Raw genomic sequence first — 7500 nt, forward strand, 5'->3', positions numbered from 1 at the left:
GTCAGAGTGATAGCTGGGTCAGGAGAGTGTCAGACTGATAGCTGGGTCAGGAGAGGGTCAGAGTGATAGCTGGGTTAGGAGAGTGTCAGAGTGATAGCTGGGTTAGGAGAGGGTCAGAGTGATAGCTGGGTCAGGAGAGGGTCAGACTGATAGCTGGGTTAGGAGAGTGTCAGAGTGATAGATAAATTGATATTATATTCATAGTAGAACTGGAGTATATTATGTATATAGTAGAACTGGAGGATATTATTTAGTAGAACTGGAGGATATTATATATATATAGTAGAACTGGAGGATATTATATATATAGTAGAACTGGAGGATATTATATAGTAGAACTGGAGGATATTACATACATGTACAGTGGGGAGAACAAGTATTTGATACACTGCCGATTTTGCAGGTTTTCCTACTTACAAAGCATGTAGAGGTCTGTAATTTTTATCATAGGTACACTTCAACTGTGAGAGACGGAATTTAAAACAAAAATCCAGAAAATCACATTGTATGATTTTTAAGTAATTAATTCGCATTTTATTGCATGACATAAGTATTTGATCACCTACCAACCAGTAAGAATTCCGGCTCTCACAGACCTGTTAGTTTTTCTTTAAGAAGCCCTCCTGTTCTCCACTCATTACCTGTATTAACTGCACCTGTTTGAACTCGTTACCTGTATAAAAGACACCTGTCCACCCACTCAATCAAACAGACTCCAACCTCTCCACAATGGCCAAGACCAGAGAGCTGTGTAAGGACATCAGGGATAAAATTGTAGACCTGCACAAGGCTGGGATGGGCTACAGGACAATAGGTAAGCAGCTTGGTGAGAAGGCAACAACTGTTGGCGCAATTATTAGAAAATGGAAGAAGTTCAAGATGACGGTCAATCACCCTCGGTCTGGGGCTCCATGCAAGATCTCACCTCGTGGGGCATCAATGATCATGAGGAAGGTGAGGGATCAGCCCAGAACTACACGGCAGGACCTGGTTAATGACCTGAAGAGAGCTGGGACCACAGTCTCAAAGAAAACCATTAGTAACACACTACGCCGTCATGGATTAAAATCCTGCAGCGCACGCAAGGTCCCCCTGCTCAAGCCAGCGCATGTCCAGGCCCGTCTGAAGTTTGCCAATGACCATCTGGATGATCCAGAGGAGGAATTGGAGAAGGTCATGTGGTCTGATGAGACATTAATAGAGCTTTTTGGTCTAAACTCCACTCGCCGTGTTTGGAGGAAGAAGAAGGATTAGTACAACCCCAAGAACACCATCCTAACCGTGAAGCTTGGAGGTGGAAACATCATTCTTTGGGGATGCTTTTCTGCAAAGGGGACAGGACGACTGCACCGTATTGAGGGGAGGATGGATGGGGCCATGTATCGCGAGATCTTGGCCAACAACCTCCTTCCCTCAGTAAGAGCATTGAAGATGGGTCGTGGCTGGGTCTTCCAGCATGACAACGACACGAAGCACACAGCCATGGCAACTAAGGAGTGGCTCCGTAAGAAGCATCTCAAGGTCCTGGAGTGGCCTAGCCAGTCTCCAGACCTGAACCCAATAGAAAATCTTTGGAGGGAGCTGAAAGTCCGTATTGCCCAGCGACAGCCCCGAAACCTGAAGGATCTGGAGAAGATCTGTAGGGAGGAGTGGGCCAAAATCCCTGCTGCAGTGTGTGCAAACCTAGTCAAGAACTACAGGAAACGTATGATCTCTGTAATTGCAAACAAAGGTTTCTGTACCAAATATTAAGTTCTGCTTTTCTGATGTATCAAATACTTATGTCATGCAATAAAATGCGAATTAATTACTTAAAAATCATACAATGTGATTTTCTGGATTTTTGTTTTAAATTCCGTCTCTCACAGTTGAAGTGTACCTATGATAAAAATTACAGACCTCTACATGCTTTGTAAGTAGGAAAACCTGCAAAATCGGCAGTGTATCAAATACTTGTTCTCCCCACTGTATATAGTAGTCTGTTTGACGCTTTAAACGTAAGAGCTGTGTATTTGTGTTTACGTGTGTTTTTATGTGTGTATCTGTGTGTCAGTGGTAGTACTAGATCCATGCTCTGATAGGTTGGAGGACGTCCTCTGGAAGTTTACATAATTACTGTGTAAGTCTATGGAAGCGGGTGAGAACCATGAGCCTCCTAGGTTTTGTATTGAAATCAATGTACCCAGAGGAGGACAGGAGTTAGCTGTCCTCCAGCTACACCATGGTGCTGCCCTACAGAGTGCTGTTGAGGCTACTGTAGATCTTGATTGCAAAACAGTTTTAATACATTATTTGGTGACGTTAATGTATTTAGTAATGCTTCTCTATTTCTATGAGATGGTCCTCCCTTTCCTCCTCTGAGGAGCCTCCTCTGGTGTGTATGTGTGTGTGTCAGCTTCGCAGTCTCCCTTCGGTTTGTGTCTACGTGCACGCTGTGCATTTCGCTGGAGGTATGTCTTTGTGTGTGTGTGTGTGTGTGTGTGTGTGTGTGTGTAACGTAATGCACATTTAATGAGACTAGCCCATGTTGCCTGAAGCATTGTGCCGCCATACAGATCCCCTCATTGATAGTGACAGGACCAGTGTGTGTGTGTGTGTGTCTGTGTGTGTGTGTCTGTGTGTGTGTGTGTGTGTGTGTGTGTGTGTGTGTGTGTGTGTGTGTGTGTGTGTGTGTGTGTGTGTGTGTGTGTGTGTGTGTGTGTGTGTGTGTGTGTGTGTGTGAGTGTGTGACAGGGTGAGGAGTGAGCTATGAATTATTGCTTATTAAAGGCCTAATCACTAGGCTGGCTACGCCCTGCCCTGGTACCCTTTACCTTGGTTTGGACTGGAATGAAGAGAGAAAGACAGAGGAGAGACTTGTGGAATTAAGAGAGAAAGAGAGAGGAGAGACTTGTGGAATTAAGAGAGAGGGGAGAGAGAAAGACTTCTGGAGTGTAGAGAGAGTAGAGACAGAGAGAGAGATTGGGAGAGAGCGAGAGAGAGAGAGAGAGTGAACGCCGTCTGGAGTGAAGAGAGAGTAGAGAAAGAGAGAGAGAGGGAGAGAGAGAGAGAGTGAACGCCTTCTGGAGTGAAGAGAGAGTAGAGAGAGAGAGAGAGAGAGAGAGAGAGAGAGAGAGAGAGAGAGAGAGAGAGAGAGAGAGAGAGAGAGAGAGAGAGAGAGAGAGAGGAAGAGGGAGAGAGAGGGAGAGAGAGGGATGGATGGATAGACTTTTGGAATAAGGAGAGAGGTTAGAGAGAGCTTTGACAAAGCTATTTGTATTATTCAACAACTATTCAATAAGGAATCCATTTAGTAAATAAATCTACCAAAGGACTAAAACAGTAACGGAACAACAATGACATTGCTGATGTTCTGCACAAATACTATGATGCTATTAGCAGCATGTGATGTGAACGTGAGCGTTGTATATCTGGGTTAGTAATTCTCAGCTCTAGATGTGTTATATATCTGGGTTAGTAGTTCTCAGATCTAGATGTGTTGTATATCTGGGTTAGTAGTTCTCAGCTCTAGATGTGTTGTATATCTGGGTTAGTAGTTCTCAGCTCTAGATGTGTTGTATATCTGGGTTAGTAGTTCTCAGCTCTACATGTGTTGTATATCTGGGTTAGTAGTTCTCAGCTCTAGATGTGTTGTATATCTGGGTTAGTAGTTCTCAGCTCTAGATGTATTGTATATCTGGGTTAGTAGTTCTCAGCTCTAGATGTGTTGTATATCTGGGTTAGTAGTTCTCAGCTCCAATTTTTATTCCCAATGAAACATTGAACATTATTAATACCAGCTTTACAGACAGTCGATGTGGAATAGACTGACGTTCAACACAGATTTATAGACAGTCTACGTGGAATAGATTGAAGTTCAACACAGATTTAAAGACAGTCTATGTGGAATAGATTGAAGTTCAACACAGATTTATAGACAGTCTACGTGGAATAGATTGAAGTTCAACACAGATTTAAAGACAGTCTATGTGGAATAGATTGAAGTTCAACACAGATTTAAAGACAGTCTATGTGGAATAGATTGAAGTTCAACACAGATTTACAGACAGTCTATGTGGAATAGACTGAAGCTCAACACAGATTTATAGACAGTCTATGTGGAATAGATTGAAGTTCAACACAGATTTACAGACAGTCTATGTGGAATAGATTGAAGTTCAACACAGATTTACAGACAGTCTATGTGGAATAGATTGAAGTTCAACACAGATTTACAGACAGTCTATGTGGAATAGATTGAAGTTCAACACAGATTTACAGACAGTCTATGTGGAATAGATTGAAGTTCAACACAGATTTACAGACAGTCTATGTGGAATAGATTGAAGTTCAACACAGATTTACAGATAGTCTATGTGGAATAGATTGAAGTTCAACACAGATTTATAGACAGTCTATGTGGAATAGATTGAAGTTCAACACAGATTTACAGATAGTCTATGTGGAATAGACTGAAGCTCAACACAGATTTATAGACAGTCTATGTGGAATAGATTGAAGTTCAACACAGATTTATAGACAGTCTATGTGGAATAGATTGAAGTTCAACACAGCTTTACAGACAGTCTATGTGGAATAGATTGAAGTACAACACAGATTTATAGACAGTCTATGTGGAATAGGTTGAAGTTCAACACAATCTGTTATAAAACACTGACAAAGACTTCTCCAAACAACTCCCCAAGACGTCAGCTAATGCACAAAGCACTTCTGAGCAAATTCTTTTGCACAAAGTGAATCCCAAATGGCACCCTATTCGCCGTATAGTGCACTACTTTAGACCAGAGCCCCCCATAGGGCCCTGATGAAAATTAGTGCACTACGTAGGGAATAGGGTGACATATGGGACGCAAGACACAGTAAATTGAGTGACTGAACTCAGCCGAGAGGGATGAATAAATATTAGATGTGATACGTTTTATTGTGCGGGCTGTGTTTTGTTGGTTGTTTGAGAGCTGCTCTGCCTCTGTATACAGGCTGCTGGGGAGACAGAAAGAACGAACGAGAGAGAAAGAGAGAAAGAAAGAGAGAGAGAGAACGAAAGAGAGAGAGAGAGAGAGAGAGAGAGAGAGAGAGAGAGAGAGAGAGAGAGAGAAAGAAAGAGAGAGAGAGAGAGAGAGAGAGAGAGAGAGAGAGAGAGAGAGAGAGAGAGAGAGAGAGAGAGAGAGAGAGAGAGAGAGAGAGAGAGAGAGAGAGAGAGAGAGAGAGAGAGAGAGATAAATACTTCTGGAGTGAAGAGAGAGAGAGAGAGAGAGAGAGAGAGAGAGAGAGAGAGAGAGAGAGAGAGAGAGAGAGAGAGAGAGAGAGAGAGAGAGAGAGAGAGAGAGAGAGAGAGAGAGAGAGAGAGAGAGAGAGAGAGAGAGAGAGAGAGAGAGAGAGAAATACTTCTGGAGTGGAGAGAGTAGAGACAGAGAGAGAGAGAGAGAGATTAATGTAAGCCTGTCTTTATTTCACCTGAGGGGCCCTACAAGGTGTTCCATCGCTGCTGCGTTTGTAAAAAGCTTTTTAAAGAGCCTCCTCCACCCCTCTAACTAATCAATATTGAAGAGATGGAAGAAAATAAATAAATAAGAGTCTTCATTCCCCAAATGGCCCCCCTATTCCCTACGAAGCCCATAGGGCTACAGGCAAAAGTAGTGCACTATGTAGGGAATAGGGTGTGATTTGAGAAGCACCCCTAAATAACAGAAAAACATTTCTAGCTCAATATGCACTTATTGATGTGGTGTGTTGATGTATAGCCCGAGGCTTAGAGCTGTTGGAACACGTGTTCCATTAACTGAATTCGTCAACTGAAGAACACGGGTTCCATTAACTGAATTCATCAACTGAAGAACACGGGTTCCATTAACTGAATTCATCAACTGAAGGACACGGGTTCCATGAACTGAATTCATCAACTGAAGAACACGTGTTCCATTAACTGAATTCATCAACTGAAGAACACGGGTTCCATTAACTGAATTCATCAACTGAAGAACACGGGTTCCATGAACTGAATTCATCAACTGAAGGACACGGGTTCCATTAACTGAATTCATCAACTGAAGGACACGGGTTCCATTAACTGAATTCATCAACTGAAGAACACGGGTTCCATTAACTGAATTCATCAACTGAAGACGAAACATGTTAAGAAAGAAGTTTAGCTTCGAACAAAACGTCAGTTACTCTAAAGTGTCAAATAATGAAAAGAGAAGTAAAAGCTGGAAAACGTTAACAGATTTATGGAATGTAGGTTCTCTTTTTTTCGCTCTGTTTCTCTTTCCTGTATAAAACACAAACAACAAAGTGGTTCCTATGAAGATGTTCATTTTCTACAGTTCATCTGGAAAGTATTCAGACTCCTTGACTTTTCTCACATTTTGTTACGTTACAGCCTCATTTTAAAATGTATTAAATAAAAATGTATTAAATAATAGTCTGAATACGGCTGTAATGTAACAACATGTGGAAAAAGGGAAGGGGTCTGAATAATTTCCAAATGCTCTGTATGTGATCCCCAATATTACTTCATCACTCTGTTGAAACCATTTCTGTCTCTGTTCTCTAAAATAGTATTTTTTTCTCACCAAAAAGTTCTGGACAAAGCTTCTCAATTTCCCGAAAGGTCAAAAACTTTTAATGCTGGCTTCATTTTTCTCCCTCCTTACCCCCCTTTCCACCTAAAACTTCTCCCTGTCTCTCTCTACCCCCCAGCTCTCCCCCCTCTCTCTTCCACCTCTCCCCCTCTCTCCTCCACCTCTCCTCCCCTCTCTCCTCCTCCACCTCCATCCTGTCTTCTCCCTCTCCTCCAACACCCCTCACCTTCTCCCTCTCTCCTCCTCCACCCCCCCCTCTTCTCCCCTCTCTCCTCCACCCCCCCTCTTCTCCCCTCCACCTCCTCCCCTCTTCTCTCTCTCTCCCTCTCTTCTCCTAACCCTTTCCCCCTCCCTCCAGTTGTCCCTGTTCACCCATCATGTCAAACCCCATTAGGTCTGATGAACGGTCTGGTCTTAATATTGTGTGGACTCTGGTATGAGTGTATTGTAAAGTTTTTTAAATGTATAACTGCCTTCATTTTGCCAGACCTCAGGAAGAGTAGCTGCTGCTTTGGCAGGAACTAATGGGGATCCATAATAAACCCCAGGAAGAGTAGCTGTTGCCTTGGCAGGAACTAATGGGGATCCATAATAAACCCCAGGAAGAGTAGCTGCTGCCTTGGCAGGAACTAATGGGGATCCATAATAAACCTCAGGAAGAGTAGCTGCTGCTTTGGCATGAACTAATGGGGATCCATAATAAACCCCAGGAAGAGTAGCTGCTGCCTTGGCAGGAACTAATGGGGATCCATAATAAACCCCAGGAAGAGTAGCTGCTGCCTTGGCAGGAACTAATGGGGATCCATAATAAACCCCAGGAAGAGTAGCTGCTGCTTTGGCAGGAACTAATGGGGATCCATAATAAACCCCAGGAAGAGTAGCTGCTGCTTTGGCAGGAACTAATGGGGATCCATAATAA

Source organism: Salvelinus alpinus, chromosome 6 (assembly GCF_045679555.1).
Source record: "Salvelinus alpinus chromosome 6, SLU_Salpinus.1, whole genome shotgun sequence".
NCBI classification, from domain to species: Eukaryota; Metazoa; Chordata; class Actinopteri; order Salmoniformes; family Salmonidae; genus Salvelinus; species Salvelinus alpinus.